Source organism: Macaca nemestrina, chromosome 7 (assembly GCF_043159975.1).
Source record: "Macaca nemestrina isolate mMacNem1 chromosome 7, mMacNem.hap1, whole genome shotgun sequence".
In the NCBI taxonomy this organism is placed as follows: domain Eukaryota; kingdom Metazoa; phylum Chordata; class Mammalia; order Primates; family Cercopithecidae; genus Macaca; species Macaca nemestrina.
Window position 1 is genome coordinate 87,399,103 of NC_092131.1, and position 21,200 is coordinate 87,420,302.

The 21,200-nt window shown below is 41.4% G+C and overlaps 1 non-coding gene and 2 pseudogenes across 1 annotated transcript; all 3 read left to right on the top strand.

The window, feature by feature from the left end:
* The first annotated feature begins 12,884 nt into the window (after positions 1–12,884).
* On the top strand, positions 12,885–12,990 carry LOC112429312 (U6 spliceosomal RNA). The gene has a single exon (XR_011606323.1). It is a non-coding gene; the product is annotated as a U6 spliceosomal RNA (small nuclear RNA).
* A 196-nt stretch (positions 12,991–13,186) lies between these two features.
* Positions 13,187–18,713, top strand: LOC105496620 (cytoskeleton-associated protein 2-like; annotated as a pseudogene).
* On the top strand, positions 15,469–17,435 carry LOC112429308 (cytoskeleton-associated protein 2 pseudogene; annotated as a pseudogene).
* Positions 18,714–21,200: the final 2,487 nt, after the last annotated feature.

Consider the following 21,200-nt stretch of genomic DNA (forward strand, 5'->3'; position numbering starts at 1 on the left):
AACCTAATGCCACTGCTGATCTGACAGGAGGTGGAGCTCAGGCAGTAATGCTCACTCACCTGCTGCTTATATCCTGTTGTGTGGCTCAGTTCCTAACAGGCCACCCATGGGTACTGGTCTGTGGCCCAGGGGTTGAGGACCCCTGTTTAGGAGCTTTGATGTTGGGTGAATATACATTTACAATTGTTGTACCCTCTTACTGAATATTGAATTGACTTGTTTCATTACATAATGACCTTCTTTGTCTCTTTTTATAATTTTTTTTTTTTTAGATGGAGTTTCACTCTTGCCACCGAGGCTGGAGTGCAGTGGCCTGATCTCAGCTCACTGCAACCTCCACCTCCCGAGTTTAAGTGATTCTTATGCATCAGCCTCCTGAGTAGCTAGGATTACAGGTGCCCATCACTATGCCCAGCTAATTTTTGTATTTTTAGTAGAGATGGGGTTTCACCATGTTGGCCAGGCTGGTCTTAAACCCCTGACCTCAGGTGATCCATCTGCCTTGGCCTCCCAAAATGCTAGTGTTACAGGGGTTGCCACTGTGCCTGGCCTTCTTTTTATAGTTTTGATTTAAAGTCTGTTTTATCTGATATAAGTACAGCTACTCCTGCTTGCTTTTGTTTCCACTTGCATGAAATGTCTTTTTCCATCCCTTCACTTTCAGTTTATGTGTCTTCTTACAGGTGAAGTGAGTCTCTTGTAGGCAGCATATAATTGGGTCTTTTTTAATTAAAAAAATCCATTCAGCCACTGTATGTCTTTTGAGTGGATAATTTACTACATTTACATTCAGGGTAATAACTGATAGTTAGGACTTAACTGCCATTTTGCTAATTGTTTTCTGGTTGGTTGTGGATCGTTTGTTCCTTTCTTCCACTTTTGCTATTTTCCTTTGTGGTTAAGAGATTTCTGTAGTGGTATGTTTTGATTTTTTACTCTTTATTTTTTGTGTATCTACAATAGGTTTTTGCTTTGTGGTTACCATGAGGCTTATAAAAACTTCTAATAGTTATAACAGGCTATTTTAAGCTGATAATAACTTTGATTACAAAAAAACTCTACACTTTTACTCCACTTTCTCATTTTGCATTTTTGATGACACAATTTACATCTTTTTATATTGAATATCCCTTAATGAACTAATCAGCTATTATTGTTTTTAATAGTTTTGTCTTTTAGCCTTCATACTAAAGATATAAGTGACTTATATACCAAAATTACAGTATTAGAGTATTATGAATTTGACTGTGTACTTACTTTTATCAGTGAGTTTTATACTTTAATATGTTTTTGTGTTACTAATTTGCATCCTTTTCTTTCAGCTTAAATAACTCTTTTTAGCATTTGTTGTAAGACACATCTGGTGGTGATGAAATCCTTCAACTGAAACAACCTTTTTATAAAGATGGGAGATACTATAACATATTTTTAGAATAATAGGAATAATCCTACAGAGGAATAATTTGATGATGCAGAATAGAGAGGGTATAATCAGAGGAGCAAAATCTGTGAGTAAAGAAGAGAGATTGGAGTCTAGTATACAAATGGGGGGATTGGTTCTTTGATAGTAGTGAGAAAAATTTATCTACTGTAATAGGTGAGAAGGTAGGCAGGCTACAGATCCAAGTAGTTTGATAGCTTTGGTAAGGGAAGATGAATCAGTTTTCAATTGGATTCTCCTATTTTCCAAGTGAAATAAAGAGTGACTTATAAAATTAACAATAGTCTTTCCTAAAATGGAGATAATAGTGTTTGCTTCCAAGGGTTAATGTTTGTGCATGTAGACCCCCTAAAGTATGTAGGCCATGGCTAAATTTGCTGTACTGAAATCTTGACTAGGCCGAATAGCTCAGCAAGAAACAAAACTCAGAACTAGCCAAGTTATATAAAATGCTTCGTATGTGTTTCATAACTATGTTGTATTTCTATGGCACAGAAAGAATATATGAACCTAGAATGCAGGTGTTGTTAGTTGTTGTGACTAAGTCTGGTAAACACCCTCTCCCAAGGTCCCAAAAAGAAGAAAGATCTGCTGTTTTCTGCCCTTACTAATGAAGTCACTGAACTTTAGGTGCCATTCCATGAGTAACATGGGAAAGTCTGGGAAGCTGTTCCGTTTTTTCCTCATTTTCAAAGTCCTCATTCTCTCATCCTCAAAGTCCTTGAACTTTGGCCAGCTCTTATAGACTGTTCTAGCCTATGTGTTCACTTTGGAATTTGTCTTATAATTTGATTTGACACAGTCTGTTGGGGAAAATGAATGGTTAAAACAGTGCATTAAATCAGTTACATCTTTTGTGTAATAGGAAAAAGACAAACTTTTTTCCTACTATGCTCTCAACATAACACTTCTGGAACAAGATATGTGAATTTTTCTTTCATACCAACCAATTCTTTGACATCAACTGGGTGTCTTACAATTTAATTCAGTCCTGACACTATCTACCTGGGGTTAGGGTCAGATTTCACAAATTAAGGGCTCAGTCCCACAGACTTCAGATGCCAGTGGCAAATCTGGATCTTTGGAATTTCTGACCAACTAGCTATAAATTGGAGGTTCCCTTGACCCCATCTCAGGTTTGATAATTTGTTAGAGCAGCTTCCAGAATCAGATAAACACTTACTTAATGTTTGCTGATTTATTAGCAAGAGTATTACAAAGTATACAGATGGACAGCCAGATGAAGAAGTACATAGGGCAAGGTATGGGGAAAGAGTCATGGAAGCTCCTTGTCCCCTGGGAGCACCCCACCCTTCAGCGTTCAGCAACCGTGAAGCACTCCAAACACCATTCTTTTACGATTTTATGAAGGCTTTATTACGTAGGCATGATTGATTCATTGGCCATTGGTGATCAACACAAACTTCAGCTCTTCTCCCCTCATGGTGGTGGCAGAAGCACTGGCTGAAAGTTCCAACCCTCTAATTACATGGTTGGTTCTCTGGCATCCAGCCCCTATCCTAAAGCTGTCCAGGCTCCAGCCACCAGTTATCTCCTTAGAATACAAAAGACACTTATCACTTTGGAGATTCTGAGGGTTTATTTCTTAAGTCACAGTATTCATCAATCCCTCTTGGTTCTTGTTATAATTCCCTTATGCTTGGAGGTCATATGGAAAAATGTCACATCCAATGTGGGAATCCTTATGACAATGTCTTTGGGATGGCTGTCTACTGGACTCAAAATTTGCAGTTGGTTGGGAGCCCACTGCCTCAGCTGAGTGACCATTCCTAATATTGGGTAGAAACCTGTCTTCAGGTTAGGTTCTACCTATTGGTAGGTATTCTGCTCTCTGGAGTCACATAGGTCTTTATATATGGTGATCATTTTCATTTCATCAGGTTTTCTCTTCAGGCTAAACAACCACTAGAACAATGTTTTTCAATGTAGGTTCTTTTGTGTCAGGATCAACTAAAGATCTCAACATCTCTGGGATGGAGCTCCAGAATTTGCATTTTTGATTAACATACCAAGGGATTCCTCTGCACTCTAATGTTTTAAGACCATTGCACTATATAAGTCTAGGGACCATACCATTCTTGCTCACCACTGTAATCCCCACACTAAGCACAGTGCCTAGAATGTAGTGCTTGATAGTTATATATTGACTGACTGACTGAATGAATAGATGAATTCTGGCAATTGGTATAGATTATCTCTTGAGAAATCATGTTGCCTTTACCTTAGGGCAATGGTTCTCAAACTTTTTGGTTTCAGGACCCCAAAGAGTTTACTATAGAAACTTCTAGAAAATACAAGACTATACAAGCACATTTGCTGTTAGCCATTAGAGTGATGATGTTATCACATGTCTTGTAGCCTCTGGAAAACTCCTCTGCATACTCAGAGAGAGAGTAAAATAGGCAAAACAAAACAAAACAAAACAAAACAATTTGGTATTAGGCAGGGTACCATGGCTCACACTTGTAATCCCAGCACTTTGGGAGACTGAAGCAGGCAGATCACTTGAGGCCAGGAGCTTGAGACCAACCTGGCCAACATGGCAAAATCCCACCTCTACCAAAAAAATACAAAAATTAGCTGGGCGTGGTGGCGCATGCCTGTAGTCCCAGCTGCTCAGAAGGCTGAGCCATGAGAATCGCTTGAATCCAGGAGGTGGGGATGGCCCTGAGCCGAGATCGCACCACTGCACTCCAGCCTAAGCAACAGAGCGAGATTGTGCCAAAAAAAAAAAAAAAGAAAGAAAAAAAATCTTGATATTATTATGAAAATAGTTTTGACCTCCTAGACTTCTTGAAAAGACTATACTACACTTTGTGAACTACTGCCTGAGGGGATATTTTGGCTGCAGAGGCAGTGTAAAATACAGTGGTTAAGAGCATGAATTCCAGAGTAAAGTCACCTGGATACAAATTGGCTCTGTCCTTTACTAGTTACGTGACATTAGTAATCTGAGACATTACTCAACCTTCCTGTGCTTCATTTTTCTTTATGTGTAAAACAGAGATGATAACAGTGCTTGCTTCTTATGGGTACTGTGAGGACTAAATGAGTTAAAACACTAAAATGCTTAGGGCAGTGCCAAATATATGTTAATACTAAGCATGACAAAGGTCTATGTAAATATTGTTATAACATGTGAGTATCTTTATTATTATCATTGTAGATACTACATGATTGTGCATAACTGTTATTACCCCAGACCCCTTCTGAAGGCCTTTTCATGAACACAAACCACACTTGCAGCCCATTTGTCCTGCAACCCAGTGGCCAGCCAAAATCAGAGGTCACAAATTTGGATGCAGTTCTCTTACTCCTTTTCTAAGTTCTTTTTAAACTCCCTGGCTCTGTGTTTTGCAAAAGCAACTTTACTGCAAAAGCAACTTTTAGTCTCTATCTTCTAATATAATTTTGTGGTGTCCTCATTCTCTTCCATTTTTGAAAGATACTCCTCAGCTAGGCATGGTGGCTGGTACCTGTAGAATCAGCTACTTGGGAGGCCTAAGTGGGAGGATCAAGGCAAGAGGAACTATTGAGGCCAGGAGTTCAAGGCTGCAGTGAATTACGATTGTGCCACTGAACTCCAGCCTGGGTGACAAAGGGTGACCCTGTCTTTACAGCAAAAGGAACTTCTCTCCTACAATAATATCTTTTACTCTGCTAGACAACTATGCAAGAGGTTTTTTTAAAATTTCTTTTTTCCCCTGCCCTTTGAACCACTATGCCGGGCCTATTTTTATTTAATTAATTAATTTATTTTTTGAGACGGAGTTTCGCTTTTATTGCCCAGTGCAATGGCGCGATCTTGGCTCACCACAACCTCCACCTTCCAGGTTCAAGCGATTCTCCTGCTTCAGCCTCCCGAGTAGCTGGGATTACAGGCATGCGCCACCATGCCTGGCTAATTTTGTATTTTTAGTAGAGACGGGGTTTCTCCATGTTGGTCAGGCTGGTCTTGAACTCCTGACCTCAGGTGATCTGCCCACCTCGGCCTCACAAAGTGCTAGGATTACAGCCATGAGCCACTGTGCCCAGCCCTATTTTTTGTTTTTAGAGGCAGAGTCTCACCATGTTGCCCAGGCTGGCCTCAAACTCCTGGGCCCAAGTGATCCTCTCTCCTCAGACTCCTGAGTAGCTGGGACTATATACGGATGACACCACACCTGGCCAGCATTTGTTTTCTTTATTTTTTAGAGATGTTGGCAGGGGGAGGAGTTCTTACTATGTTGCCCAGGCTGGTCTTGAACTACTGGCCTCAAGGGATCCTCCTGCCTCAGCCTCCCAAGTAGCTGAGATTACAGGTGTGAGCCATATTCCCAGCTCAGATTTTTTAAAAATGTCTAAGCACATGTTTACTGGTCTCTCTGAACATACTCCTCCTCACTCTTCCTCCTTCATTTTAATAGTTTCTAAATTGTTCAATGTTATTTATCTTTAAAACTCTTTCAATTTCCCCCCAACTAAAGGTTTCATTTAACCAGTAAGAAGAATGTTGGGAGCTAGGCACAGTGGCTCATGCCTGTAATCCCAACACTTTGGGAGGCATAGAGAGATGGATCACTTGAGGTCAGGAGTTCAATACCAGTTTGGCCAACATGTTGAAAACTCGTCTCTACTAAAAATACAAAAATTAGCCAGGTGCAGTGGTGCACACCTGTAATCCCAGCTACTTGGGAGGCTGAGGCAGGAGGATTGCTTGAACCCGGGAGGTGGAGGTTGCAGCGAGCCGAGATCATGCCACTACACTCCAGCCTGGGTGACAGACTGAGACTCTGTCTCAAAAAAACAAAAGAAAGAAAAAAGAGAGAATTTTTGGCTCAATATGTTGATAATATTGGGCTCAATATATATAAGAGAATCTTTTTTTTTTTTTTTTTGAGACGGAGTCTCCCTCTGTCGCCCAGGCTGGAAATCAGTGGCGCCATCTTGGCTTACTGCAAGCTCCGCCTCCTGGGTTCACGCCATTCTCCTGCCTCACCCTCCCGAGTAGCTGGGACTACAGGCTTCGGCCACCACACCGGGCTAATTTTTTTTTTGTATTTTTAGTAGAGACGGGGTTTCACCATGGTAGCCAGGATGGTCTCAATTTCCTGACCTCGTGATCCACCCGCCTCGGCCTCCCAAAGTGCTGGGATTACAGGCGTGAGCCACCGCGCCTGGCCAAGAGAATCTTTTAAAAAATATTTAAAACTCAGATTATGAAAGTAATATATGGCCGGGTGCAGTGGCTCACGCCTATAATCCCATCACTTAGGGAGGCCGAGATGGGTGGATTGCTTAAGTCCAGGAGTTTGAGACCAGACTGAGCAACATGGTGAAATCCCGTAAAAATACAAAAAATTAGTGGGCATGGTGGCGTGTGCCTGTTGTCCCAGCTACCCAAGAGACTGAGGTGGGAGAATCACCTGAGCCCGGAGGTCAAGTCTGTAGTAAGCTGTGATTGTACCACTGTAGTCCAGAGCCTGGGTGACAGAGTGATCCCTTGTCACATACACACAAGTAAAAGAAAATATAAAAATTAAAATGAAACAACAAAAAGTAATGTATATTCACTAGAGAAATTTTGAAAATATATTTTTTAAACAGTAAATAAAATTCACTTATGATCACTCCATTGAAAACCACTAGTAACATATTGGCATATATTCTTTCAGTAGGTTTTTTCCTACGCAATGTGTGTATTTTTGCACACATTGTGTGCAAATTGGGATCACTCAAATATAGTGTTTTGGATTAATAATATACAAATATATGATGGCCACTTCCCCTGTTTCATTAGATATTATTCTACAGCATGTTTTAAAAGTACTCAAGTAATCTAGGATTGCTGTAGAAAAATTAGAACATTAGTCCTAAATGACCACCCATGGACAACTAGAGTAATTTGATATTTATCTTTACACCATTTTTTTCTGTGCATATACTTCTAGAAAAACAAGACTATTTCTACCGTGGATTTTTTTTTTTTTTTGAGACAGGGTCTCACTCTGTTGCCCAGGCTGGAGTGCAGTGGCATAATCTTGGCTCACTCCAACCTCCACCTCCCAGGCTCAAGAGAGTCTCCTGCCTTAGCCCCCCAAGTATCTGGGATTACAGGTGTGCGCTGCCATGCCCGGCTAATTCTTGTATTTTCGGTAGAGACGAGGTTTCACCATGTTGGCCAGGCTGGTCTCAAACTGGCCTCAAGTGATCTGCCCGCTTTGGCCTCCCAAAGCGCTGGGATTGCAGGCGTGAGCCACTGTGCCCGGCCCTCTACTGTTTTGTAAGATGCTTTTTTTTTTTTCCTGTGGTAAAATTCACATAATATAAAATTCATCATTTTATCATTTTAAAGTGCACAATTCAGTGTGGCATTTAGTACATTCACAGTGTTGTGTAACATCACCATTATCTATTGTAGTTCAATAAAATTTTCATCATTTTAAAATTCCATAGCCATTATAAGCATCCATTCCCCATTCTCTCCTTTCCCCAGCTCCTGCTAACCCTAATATGCTCTTCCATTTCCATGGATTTGTCTGTTTTGGCTACTTCATATAAATGAAATCATACAATATGTGGCTGTGTCTGCTTTTTTCACTTAGCGTAATATTATATAGGTTCATATATGCTGTAGCATGGTTAAATAATAAATGTCGTTTCATCATATGGGTATATACCACATTTTGCTTATTCATTCATCAGTTGATGGATATGTGAGTTGTTTCCACTCTGCTATTGTGAATAGTGCTGCTATGAACATTCATGTGCAATTGAGCACCCATTTGGTATATACCTATGAATGGAATTGCTGGTCATATGGTAATTCTGTGCTTAACCTACTGAAGAACCACCAAACTATTTTCCACTGTGACTGCAGCATTCTACATTCCTACCAGTAATATATGAGGGTTCCAATTTCTCCACATCCTTGTCAACACTTGTTATTTTCCTTTTTTATTGAGATAGGATCTCTGTTGCCCAGGCTGGAGTGCAGTGGTGTGGTCATGGTTCATTGCAGCCTTGACCTCCCAGGCTCAAGGGCTCCTCCAACGTCAGCCTCCTGAGTAGCTGGGAATACAGGCACATGCCACCACGCCCAGCTAATTTTAAATAAATTTTTATAGAGTTGGGGGTCTCACCACGTTACCTAGGCTGGTTTTGACCTCCTAGGCTCAAGCCGTCCTCTCACCTTGGCCTCCCAAATTGTTGGTATTAAATGCATGAGCCACCATGCTGGCCTATTTTCCATTTTTTAATAGCTCTTCTAGTGGGTGTGAAGTGGTAAAGTGGTATCTCATTGTAGTTTTGAATTGCATTCCCTACTCAACATCATTATCATGTCCTTGTTGGCAATTTGTATACCTTCTTTGAAGAAATGTCTATTCAAGTCATTTGCCAATTTAAAAATTGAATGCAGTACGCTTTTCACTTAAAAATATACTATGGGCTGGGTGCGGTGGCTCATGCCTGTAATCCTAGCACTTTGGGAAGCCAAGGCAGGTGGATCACTTGAGGTCAGGAGTTCAAAACCAGCCTGGCCAACGTAGCGAAATCCCCTTTCTACAAAAAATACAAAAATTTGCCAAATATGGTGGTGCACACCTGTAATCCCAGCTACTCAGGTGGCTGAGGCATGAGAATCGCTTGAACCCGGGAGGCAAAGGTTGCAGTGAGCCAGGATGGTCCCACTGCACTCCAGCCTGAGTGACAGAGTGAGACCCTGTCTCAAAAAAACAAAACAAAACAAACAAAAAAAGTCAGTTGCTTTACTGTTGGATATCTAGACTGTTTGCCTTTGAAGCTTTTAAAATTAATCCTGTAATGTACATTTCAGCGAGTAACTCTTTGCACATGTCCAAGGTTATTCCTGGGAAAAGTTTTTTTTTTTTTTTTTCTCCCAAGTTTCAGATATAATCGGTGTAATCCCCAACACATCAAAGTGATTTTGTGCATTTAGAGGAGAACTATTTCCTGGTTCAGTGGAAAATTGTGTGGATGGCTTCAGGAAGACCTTCATTGTAAGCAGCTTTATGGTGAAACATGTCATTTAGAAGTCTGGACCTCCTTTTTTAGTTTGCTATAATCTATATTCACTGACTATAGATTATTGTAATATAATTTTGTCTTTATTGATAAAATAGAAATAAAATAAATAATATATAAATAACATATTTTGTCTTTATTGATTATTATAATAATCAATCCAAGTTTCACTCAGCGAAACTTGGATTGATTATTGGGACCCAGTTTCTTCCAGGGTTCTGGCTTATGTCTTCTGTCCCAACTAACATCTTGATTGAACAATGCCAGATGCTGGACATACAGCACTGCTCCAGTACCTCCGGATTTAATAAATACGAAGGGGGATCAAGTGTGAATGCTTCTTGACCCCAACGAGGATCTGATGGAACATGTGAGCGGTGGTGGCCTCTGGTCCGAAAGGAGGAAACAAACCTGCCTGTCAGGCCCTGGATTAAGTACTCCCTGCACTCTATTCCTGAGAAAAATTCTTAGAAGCAGAATGGCTGGGCCAAAGTAGGCAATTCTTAATCTGTAGATACAAGTCATTAAATTGCTTTCCATTAAAGTTATATCAATTTGTAGTCCTACCAGAAATATAAGAAAGTGCCCATTTCCTTGCATAATCATCAACACTGGGTTTATGCGTTTGAAAATGTTAATGATCTTATTGGCATAAAATGGCATCTTACTGCTTTAATTATTTTTCTTTTTATTTTTTTAGAGATGGAGTTTCACTCTATCCCCCAAGCCATGGAGTGTAGTGGCAAGATCATGGCTCACTGCAGCTCAAGGACTCAGGGAATCCTCTGCCTCCTGAGTAGCTGGGACTATAGGTGTGTGCCACTATCTCATCTGATTTTTCATCTGTAGAGATGGGGGTCTCACTGTGTTGCCTAGGTTGGTCTAGAACTCCTGGCCTCGAGCAGTCCTTCCGCCTTGGCCTCCCAAATTTCTGGGATTATAGGCAGGAATCTCCTTGCCTGGCCTATTTTTGTTTTTTAGAGACAGAGCCTCATCATGTTGCCCAGGCTGGCCTCAAACTCCTGGGCTCAAGCCATTCTCCCTCCTCAGAGTCCTGAGTAGCTGGGACTATATGTGCACGATACGTGTACCTGGTCAGCATCTTGTTGTTTTAAATTGCATTTATTTAACTACTATGAATATAAATAATTCTTCGTAGATTTATTGGCCATTTAAATTTCTTTCTTTTTGGTAAATTGGCTATTTTGTCTTTATCAATTTTTAAAATTCTTTTCAATATTAAAACTAACAATCTTTTACCTATGTTATTCTCTGTCATCCTTCCTTCCTCAACTTTTCATTTGAACTTTACCATTATTGTGATTTTTTTTTTTTTTTGCATAAAAAGTTTAAAATTTTTGCTGGGCATGGTGGCTCCCACCTGTGATCCCAGCACTTTGGGTGGCCGGGGATCACCTGAGGTCAGTAGTTTGAGGCCAGTCTGGCCAACATGGTGAAATCCCGTCTCTACTGAAAATGCAAAAATTAGCCAAGCTTGGTGGCATGCACCTATAATTCCCAGCTACTTGGAAGGCTGAGGCAAGAGAATTGCTTGAACCTGGGAGGCAGAGGTCGCAGTGAGCTGAGATTGCGCCACTACACTCCAGCCTGGGCAACAGAGTGAGACACCATCTCAAAAAAAAAAAAATTTTTTTTAAAGTGTAGACTGTGTATAGAGTACTAAGGGAGTATTGAAGACCATAATATGATGGTTGCCAGAAAGGCCAAGGGAAGCTTCCCAAAGTGGGTGAGTACTAAGCAGAGGGAGTCCTGAAGGACAGGCGTGGGGCTAGGACTGGATACAACAGCTTAAGTAAAGAATGGAAGTAAGAAATATATATGCTAAAGTAAGAATTTTTAACTCAGTTATTTTGACATCATATCACTGTGACTCGTGGTTTTGTGGCAGGCCAGGTCTCACTAATGCAGGCCTCTATCACAACTGTTTCGGTACTGACTGATTGGTTTAGTTACATATTAAAAACTAAAAAAAGCCAGTGCTCTATACAAAGGCTGGAATTTAGCAAAAGCCCATCAAGAGTTTTGCCTAGGCCTTTCCTGGGCCTTAAAGCGTGACAAAATAATGAAGGAATTCTTAACAGGACCCATTTAGGATTAAACAAGTTTCATTGCGGGTCTGAAGAAACTCCCCAGGCCTCCACAAACAAGTTTATTGGAGGTCTGAAGGAACTCCCCAAACCTCTGTGATTTAGCAGGAGGCAAGATAAGGGTAATCACCCCAAGACCTGGACCCATTTAGATTAAGTAATCTAATTTACTGAGGCTTCAGAGGAAAGTCTTCAGGACTCAGACTTTAGTTATGGATTAAAAGAAATAAATCACTTATGTATTTAGACGAATGCACACTTACACATAGACATAGAGCTTAGAAGGTATATAAGCTCTGGAAAATTTTGAGTTGGCCTGGCAATAATTTCCAGGCCTTCTCCCTGTAACCGGTTATAGAAATAAAACTCTCTTCCACTGGCCGGGCAAGGTGGCTCATGCCTGTAATCCCAGCAATTTGGGAGGCCTAAGTTGGTGGATCATCTGAGGTCAGGAGTTCGAGACCAGCCTGACCAGCATGGTGAAACCCTGTCTCTACTAAAAATACAAAAAAATTGGCCGAGTGTGGTGGTGGGTGCCTATAATCCTAGCTACTCAGGAGGCTGAGGCAGGAGAATTGCTTGAACCTGGGAGGCAGAGGTTGCAGTGAGCCGAGATCATGCCACTGCACTCCAGCCTGGGTGACAGACCGAGACTCTGTCTCAAAAAACAAACAAACAAACAAACAAACAACTCTCTTCCTCCCCAGTTCGTCTGCATCTCATTATTAGACCCTGAGAAATAGCAGCCCGACCCTCAGTTTGGTCCGGGAACAGTTTTTTTTTTATTGCCATCTCACTAGTGTGTACAACAAACAGCCCTGACCCTCACCTAGCCCATCACTGAGTCAGTGCTGTCATCATCATCATCCTTGGGATAATCAAAAAGAACAAGAAAAAAAAAAAAAAAAAAAAGGAGGTAGAGGGAGAGAATAAAGCAAGAATGAGATGGAGGAATCTGTCATACATATTAATAAATAATTTAGTGCTTGCTTCAGTAGCACATATACTAAGATTGAAACAATACAGGCCGGGCGCGGTGGCTCAAACCTGTAATCCCAGCACTTTGGGAGGCCGAGACGGGCAGATCACGAGGTCAGGAGATCGAGACCATCCTGGCTAACACAGTGAAACCCCGTCTCTACTAAAAAATACAAAAAACTAGCCGGGCGAGGTGGTGGGCGCCTGTAGTCCCAGCTACTCGGGAGGCTGAGGCAGGAGAATGGCGTGAACCCGGGAGGCGGAGCTTGTAGTGAGCTGAGATCCGGCCACTGCACTCCAGCCCGGGCGGCAGAGACTCCGTCTCAAAAAAAAAAAAAAAAAGAAACAATACAGAGAAGATTAGCAGGGCCTGTGAGCAAGGATGACATGCAAATTCTTGAAGCATTTCATATTTTGTGCAGTACCAGAGATTATTTCACTAATTGCTGAGTAGCACTAAGGAAACAGTATGAGTCAAAGCAAAATGGGTGGAACCCAATATTGAATTGTGATTTTCACTACACAAGAAAACAAATAGGCGGTGTTCACTGGCTGTGGCCTGGAGTCCTACATCTGCAGTTAAAGCTGGAGATGCATCCCCTCACCTCAGACTATGACAAATACCCAAGCCATATTCCAGGACCTGCAGTGGCCTCCAAGGCCCAATTCATGTTCAAAGAGCGAAAAAGACAAAGACTCGAGAAACATCTGTTAAGAAGAAAAACATTTTTTGCATACAAACAGGAAAATCAGAGAATGTCCAGGCTTTTTGCATCCGAGAATGGTAAAGACCTGAGCTGGAATCTGTAAGTTGGCTACCATAGCTGCGTAACCTCAATAGAGGCCAGAGAGTGGTGACATTTGAGGACGAGTTCCAAGAAGAGACAAATGTTGGGCCGGGCGTGGTGGCTCACGCCTGTAATCCCAGCACTTTGGGAGGCCAAGGCGGGTGGATCACGAGGTCAGGAGATTGAGACCATCCTGGCTGACACCGTGAAACTCCGTCTCTACCAAAAATATAAAAAACTAGCCGGGCGTGGTGGCGGACGCCTGTAGTCCCAGCTACTCGGGAGGCTGAGGCAGGAGAATGGTGTGAACCCGGGAGGCAGAGCTTGCAGTGAGGGGAGATCATGCCACTGCACTCCAGCCTGGGCGACAGAGTGAGACTCTGTCTCAAAAAAAAAAAAAAAAAAAAAAAGAGAGACAAATATTTTGAAACTTAAGTCAGAAATGGCTGGTAAAGAAAATGTCAACAAACTCATGAGAAGCAAAAACAATACAATGGTGGTAAAAATTGTATTCCTTTAAAACCTTCTAATGAACTGACCAATTCAACTATAGTAATTGTCACACATAAATTTGAGGATAATAATCAAACTCTGAAGTTGTTACCAACTGAAGATGACCCCCAATGTCAACATATGACATTAATATAAGACATTTCACCTTAACAATAATAGTAAACAGAAACATATGATTGCAGAAAAACAAAAGCAAGAGGCTGACACGCCCAAGAAGTCTGTGATGGAATCTTATTGAGGCTAAATTGTTCAGTCTAAGTTTAATTCCCTTAGAAAACCTCTACAAGTCAAAGATGAGAGTTCTGCAGCAACAAAGAAATTTTCAATTACTATTCCTAAAGCCACAGAGCCTCAGCCTATAAACACCAGCAGCGTAACAGTGAAAAGTAATAGAGTCTCAAACACGACTGCTAGTGTTACCCACACAATGGGTGAGTTCCGTTGCTTGGACAGTGACAGTCCAATGACCACAACCAAGGAAAATTTAACAAGGGGATTTCATTACTTGCAACAAGTAAGGAGAATACTGGGGATAATTCCCAAAACAGTTCCTCTCGGAACAAAGCTAAAAACAGGGCTTGTATTGGGCTGCTTAGCTGAGTCATCATATGTAGAGGTGGACTAAAGTCATCAGTCATGCTTCTTCGTATATCACATGAATAGAAAGTGGCAAAAAACTCCTCCTTGGGTGGGACTTTTGTATGGTAATGTGGGGAGTTTGCCAAATTCATCTCCAATTCAGAGGGCATCTCTGGAGGGAAGGGGTTTTGTTTTGCTTCTTCCTGGAACTTTTTGAAACAACAAAAACTCAAGGTGCAACAGTGTGTACTTTTTCACAGCGTGTGCAAGGACCGGAGGTTACACTAAATGTAACCTGGGGTACACCAAATGTAGTGCTCACTAAGTCTGTGTGATCTCTTATTAGAAGTCATCCAATAATACCCAGGACACTGTGAAAGAAGGCATCGGTAGAACCTCAGCCTTGTTTACAATCAGGAAAAGGTCTCATAAAACAGAATTATTACAATCAAAAACAGTTTTATCTAGGGTCAAAACCAGTTTGTCTCAGGACATAGAAAAGAAATAAGGCACAATCAATAAGCATAGCATCTGATCTATTGGACAAGAGGTTGCCAAAATAAAGTAAGTTTTAAAAAGGAAAAAAAAAAAAAAAGGAGCGTAGCATGTGAAATTGTAGCCAGGCCTGCTTCATCTTATTGTTTTAACAATTTATTTTTTAGGTCAGGCACGGTGACTCAGCATTTTGGGAGGCCAGGTGGGTGGATCACCTGAGGTCAGGAGTTTGGGACCAGCCTGGCCAACATGATGAAACTGCGTCTCTACTAAAAATACAAAAATTAGCCGGTCATGGTGTCAGGAGCCTGAAATCCCAGCTACTTGGGAAGCTGAGGCAGGAGAATTGCTTGAACCTGGGAGGCAGAAGTTGCAGTGAGCTGAAATAGCGCCATTGCACTCCAGACTGGGCAACAAGAGTGAAACTCCATCTCAAAAAAAAAAAAAAAAACCTATTTTTTTAGATAGGCTCCATTATGTTGGCCAGGCTGGTCTTGAACTCCTGGCCTCAAGGGATCCTCCTACCTCAACCTCCCAAAGTCCTGGGATTACAGGTGTGAGCCAATGCCCCCAGCTCGTGCTTCATCGTCTAATGCCAAACTGATAGCAAAATCAAAACCCATTGACTAGTGAAGACATACTATAGCAAAACCAACTGCTGATAGTAGATCAACTCAATCCAAAGAAAACTCAGAAGAGAGAAAAGCTCATCTGAATGAGTGGAAAGCTGGCAAAGAGAGTGCTGAAAAGGCCTCCTAACTGAATAGTTACCTAGTGTGAGCCTTAAGGACAAAATGAAAAACCAGTTGGGTCCTTTTGGACTACCATGATAGAAGATGAACAAAAATTATTTACTGAAAAGGTAAGCAACACATTTTCTGAATGCCTAAACCTAACTAATGAAGGATGCCCAGAAGAAGAAATACTGGTCACACTGAACAATCTGATTAAAAATATTCCAGATGCCAAAAATCTTGTAAAATATTGAATATGTCTTGCACATACTGAACCAACCCCAAGTCCTACTGAAAGTATTCTCACCATCTATGAGAAGGCCATTCTGGCAGGGGCTCAGCCTGTTGAAGAGATGTGACACACAATTGTAGATATTCTAACAACAAAGAGTTAAGAAAATGTCAGTTTCGGAGAAAATATTGAGGAGGCTTGTGCAACCAAGGAACAAATCCAAGAAGTAAACGCTGGAGATACAACTGTTAATCTAGAGTCAGGAAAACCAGAAATGGGGAATAGACATCACATTTTTTTGTATGTTTCCACAGGCACTGAAGAGAATAGACATCATGGAAATGTGCTATTTCAAGATTCTGAAAAATAGCAAGATGACAAAACAAAAGATCCAACCAATGATGTTAATATCCCCAATACAGAAACTATGGCAAGTTACTTAATTAAATATAATGTATTTACTACGCCATACTTGCAAAGTGTAAAAAAGAAGGTGCAATTTGATTAAACAAATTATACATTTAAAGAGCTGAAGTTTTTAATACCAGTGAGATGTTCTCAATGTCAACATAAAACTTTAAAATTGCCTGGTATGTTAAAAGACCATTATCCTTGCATGTCTTTTTTCTTTCTTTCTTTCTTTCTTTCTTTTTTATTATACTTTAAGTTCTAGGGTTCATGTGCACACAACATGCAGGTTTGTTACTTATGTATACATGTGCCATGTTGGTGTGCTGCACCCATAAACTCGTCATTTACATTAGGTATATCTCCTAATGCTATCCCTCCCCCCTACCCCCACCCCACAACAGACCCCGGTGTGTGATGTTCCCCTTCCTGTGTCCAAGTTCCTTGCGTGTCTTCATTGGAAGAGTTAACAGAGTTGGGAAGTGATACTGATCCCTTTGTATGCTGTCCTAATTCAGCATTATGCTGAATGTACTCTTGAGACTGAAAAAACAGATGAGATAGAAAGCTCTGGTAAGGAAAAAAAAATGTCAATGCTACCTCCCTGAAACTGCTATCACCAAATCGTGAAAAGCAAGAGAGGGGACATGGGAGATGACACTGGAAGAGTGGGCAGAAGCTAAATCACAGAGGTCCATGCACCATTTAAAAATGCTTGGACTTAATCTTGTGGGCGATGGGGAGGACTGAAAAGCTTTTAAGCAGGGAAGCAACATGATTCAACTGCCAAGGAGATAGGAGGAAATGCTCAAACCTGTCTCTCTGAGCTGGGGGTTGCATTGGGTTTTATAAGCATAGGGTAATGAGGTGTGATCTGATTGCATTTTGCAATGACATGATGCCAGGAGGCATGATATGACTGGATCCTGCCATGGGGTGATGAGAGAGCTCATCTGATTGGATTCTGGATCCTGTTATGCGGTGTCTGCTTCTCAATTCAGTCGCCCCCACCCTTCCTGGTCTGAGCACTCAGGTTTCCCCTGAGGTAGCACATGTGTTCATCTGGACATGCTCAGATTACGTGACTTTCAACCTGGGGTCCATGGCAACTGAGAAATAACTCACAACTTTGCTACATAAAAGTTGAACCAGATTGGCCTGATGTGGTAACAATAACACAACATAGAAAATTCAGAAAAGAGGAGTAGGGGGAAAAAGCTAGGGCAGGAATTCATATTTTGGATGTGCTGTTTGGTTATGGTAGATCTTTGTAGGTCTTTTTAAGTACAAGGATCTTGAGAAATTAGACATTAAGTTCGTCTTAAAACCTTTATCATATCCTTCTAAGGCATTGTTTTTCAAAGAAAGAAGTAATTTTGCTTCCCAGGAGACATCCGGCAACGTGTAGAGATATTTTTGGTTGTCACAACTGGAGGGAGGGGTGCTACTGACATCAAGTAGATAGGGCCCAAGGTTGCTGCTTAGCATTCTACAAATCAATGCACCAGTCTTCCATAAAAAGGAATTATCTGGCCCAAATATCAATAGTGCCAAGACTGAAACACTCGGTTCTAGGGACTAGAGGAATACTAGCATCTTACTTTACAATTTTCTCCAGGGCCAGACATCGGAGAGTATGGATGGGTCAATTAAAAAACATCACCACTGCTGAAAAGCTAATGTAATCTGAGTGTTGGCAGAGAAATTAAAAGTTATCTAATTCAACCACTCAGCTGATATTTGAATATTTGCTTCAATAACCTGTCATTGCATGATAAAGTTTATTGCACAAAACACCTCTAACATATCCAGAGGTTGAAAGCCCAACTTGAAAGCATTTCATCTTTTGAAAGGTGTCCAGTTTCTATTTTTCAGTCTAAAGTTGACCTCTCTATAACAAGTAACCACTGGACCCAGTTTCACTTCTTAGTTACGCAAAGAACAATTTCTTTTCATCATAATTATATTTGAGGTTTATAAAAGCATAATTTCTTTCTCCTTTGCTATGACTTCAGCTTTACATAAAGAATAAGACTGGGCCGGCCACGGTGGTTCGCGCCTGTAATAATACTAGGCCGGGCACGGTGGTTCGCGCCTGTAATTCCAGCACTTTGGGAGGCTTGGGTGAGTGGATCGCTTGAGCTCAGGAGTTGGAGACCTGCCTGGGCAACATGATGAAACCTCTTCTCTACAAAAAATACAAAAATTAGCCAGATGTAGTGGCATACATCTGTAGTCCCAGCTAGGTGGGAGGCTGAAGTGGGAAGATGGCTTGAGCCCAGGACGCGAAGGTTGTAGTGAGCCAAGGTCACAATACTGCACTCCTGCCTGGGGCAACAGAGCCAGACCCTGTCTCCAAAAAAAAAAAAAAAAAAAAAAAAAAAGGAATAAGAGCGAGCACATAGCATTTTCTTTATATATAAAGAGAGCACATATAGAGGCAAAGCAAACAAAATTATATTGTAGAAGTTTGGACTTGGGTAAAAACAAGAAAACTTTATAATGGCAAGGGAAAACTGTCAAGAATCAACAAAGAAAATCCATTAACTCTGGACACAACTTAGGAAAAGCTTCTGATAAGAAAAATAAACCAAAGATTTAGATGCTAAGTGGATCCAGGAAAAACAGGCAACACAAAATATAAATGAAATAAGTCAGAAAAAAGAAAAAATAGGCAAACAAGGAAAAACATAAAAAGAAACAGAAGATGAGAGTAAATGGCATCTGAATTTTAAGGAGAAGCAACACACGCCAGCCTAGTAGCAATTTACCTGTTAAGTATGGCTGTCTCTGGCCTGAGGCCCTAGGAAATTAGATGAGCAGGCCTTTCCTTCTGAATTATAATGAGGACATCAGGTTAAAGCAAACACCAAAAGCAGTCTTCTTCTTCCTCCTCCTCCTCCTTCCCTTTCTCCTTCTGCTCCTCCTCTCTTCCTCCTCCCTTTTTTTTTTTGAGAAGGCTGGGATTAGGGGTTATGGGAACTGGGTGGAGTCAGGAGAGGGGGCTCACAACTAGGGGAAAGTTGTACGAATTACTGTTAGCAATGGGAAGATTTTTAACTATATATGTGTGTATATATATATAGTTGTATATATACATATATTTCACGTTCACAGTGAAAAAAATAGCAACTAAAAACATTTTCCTGCCTTACCTCCTGTGCTCACTGCTCAGTGACCAGCAGCCGCAGCCCAGGTCAGGGCAGTCTCTCACATTCCCAGTTCCCTGGTGATGGACCTCTGATCACTGTAGTACATAGATCTTGTCATATTTATAGGAAACAGTGACTCAGCGACAACACCACTGCCTCTGTCCCGCTCAGTCCATCAATCAAATGTCAAATTTGAGGCAGCACTGGCTGGGCCCGCTAGGATGAAGGGTGTGGACACAGAGCAACACACTCTTCTGTTTTCTTCTCTAGGCCCATTTTGTGTGGGCCTAGAATCCAAAACCTGATGGGAGACTCTTCATTTCTTACTGAAATTAAGAGCATCCCAGCCCCAGGTGGCAAGGGGCAAGAGACTGCATTCTTCAGGCCAAGCAGGCGCTCAGCTTCAATTACCCGTGGGCAGTTGGGTTCACTGAATTTGGTGGCTCCTGGCCAGGACTGCATAACAGACACAGAGGCCCAAGGGTTTGCAGAAGACCAGGAGGGGCCCTCCACCTCCTGCCTCATTGTGAGGCCCAGGTTTCCAGCCAGGCCGAGTGTGCTGCTGCCCTCAGGGACCCATTGCAGAGAAGGAACTTGGGTAGCGCCCCACACCATGGAGAGGAGAGTCTTTCTCTAACTAAGCCACTGCCAAAAGACATTACCTTAGGGAAGGCGCTTTATGAGACCTCAACCTGGTCAGCCAAGAGGCCACGAGATGGCAGCAGAGGACACAGCCCTGGACAAGAAACCTGAGCCATCTTGCCAAAAGGCAGATTCAGAAATGGAAAAAGTTCATTTGTGAAATATCGTCAGTTGTCTATATTCATGTATTAAAAGCCAGAATAAATGACAGAATTTCAAAGAAATGAGGGTAAAATGTATTCACATGGAGAATTTCCCAACCACCAATGTGCCACTGCTGCATATTAAGCCACATATCATGAACTGGATTTCTTTAATGTTTAAAAGAATAGATAGGGGTTACGGCCTTTAAAAACTGATGTCAGCGGAAACCTTGTCAGTTTCTTCTTTCGGTGAAGTTCTCATTCAAGTAAGATGAGTGACCTCCACAGAGGCTGCCAAACTGATGAAGAAAGAAGCAGATACAGTGGTTGCTGGGAATCACTGCAGCAAAGCAGAATGCTGTCATGGAGCAGCCCGGGACTCTGGCAATAGGCAGTGTGGAGGGGGAATAATGAGGAACACAGCACAAGTTTCAAATAGTCTTTGCTTGCAGCTGGCAGAGGATAATGCACAGGAAGGCGGCATTAGTAGCACTGGAACTAAATCCCAAATCTGACTTCTCATCTACTGCGCCTTCCATTGTTACATATTCCCACCTCCCCCACTCCTCAGTTGTGACTAACAAATATGTCTCCAGACCTTGCAAAATATCCTCTAGGGAACAAAATGACCCTTCTCTGAGAACCAATGCCCTAGAGGGATATGATGAAAAAGGTTTTATCAGAAAGGTTTTAAGAATTTAATGTTTAATCTAAGACTCTTAGACTTTGCAAGGTCTACATGAACTGTAACATATATTCAAAACCTGAATTCCTACTATGTTTATCTAATGCAGACTGATGATTGAAGAACTATAGCTGAACTGACTCTTGAGTTTTAAGAAATTATCATTTAAACGACTTCTTAACCTCTACAGGCAATTTATTTTCAACCCCTGAAGTGGTTTATAATTTTAAAGTACTTTTCCTAGCCAGGCACGGTG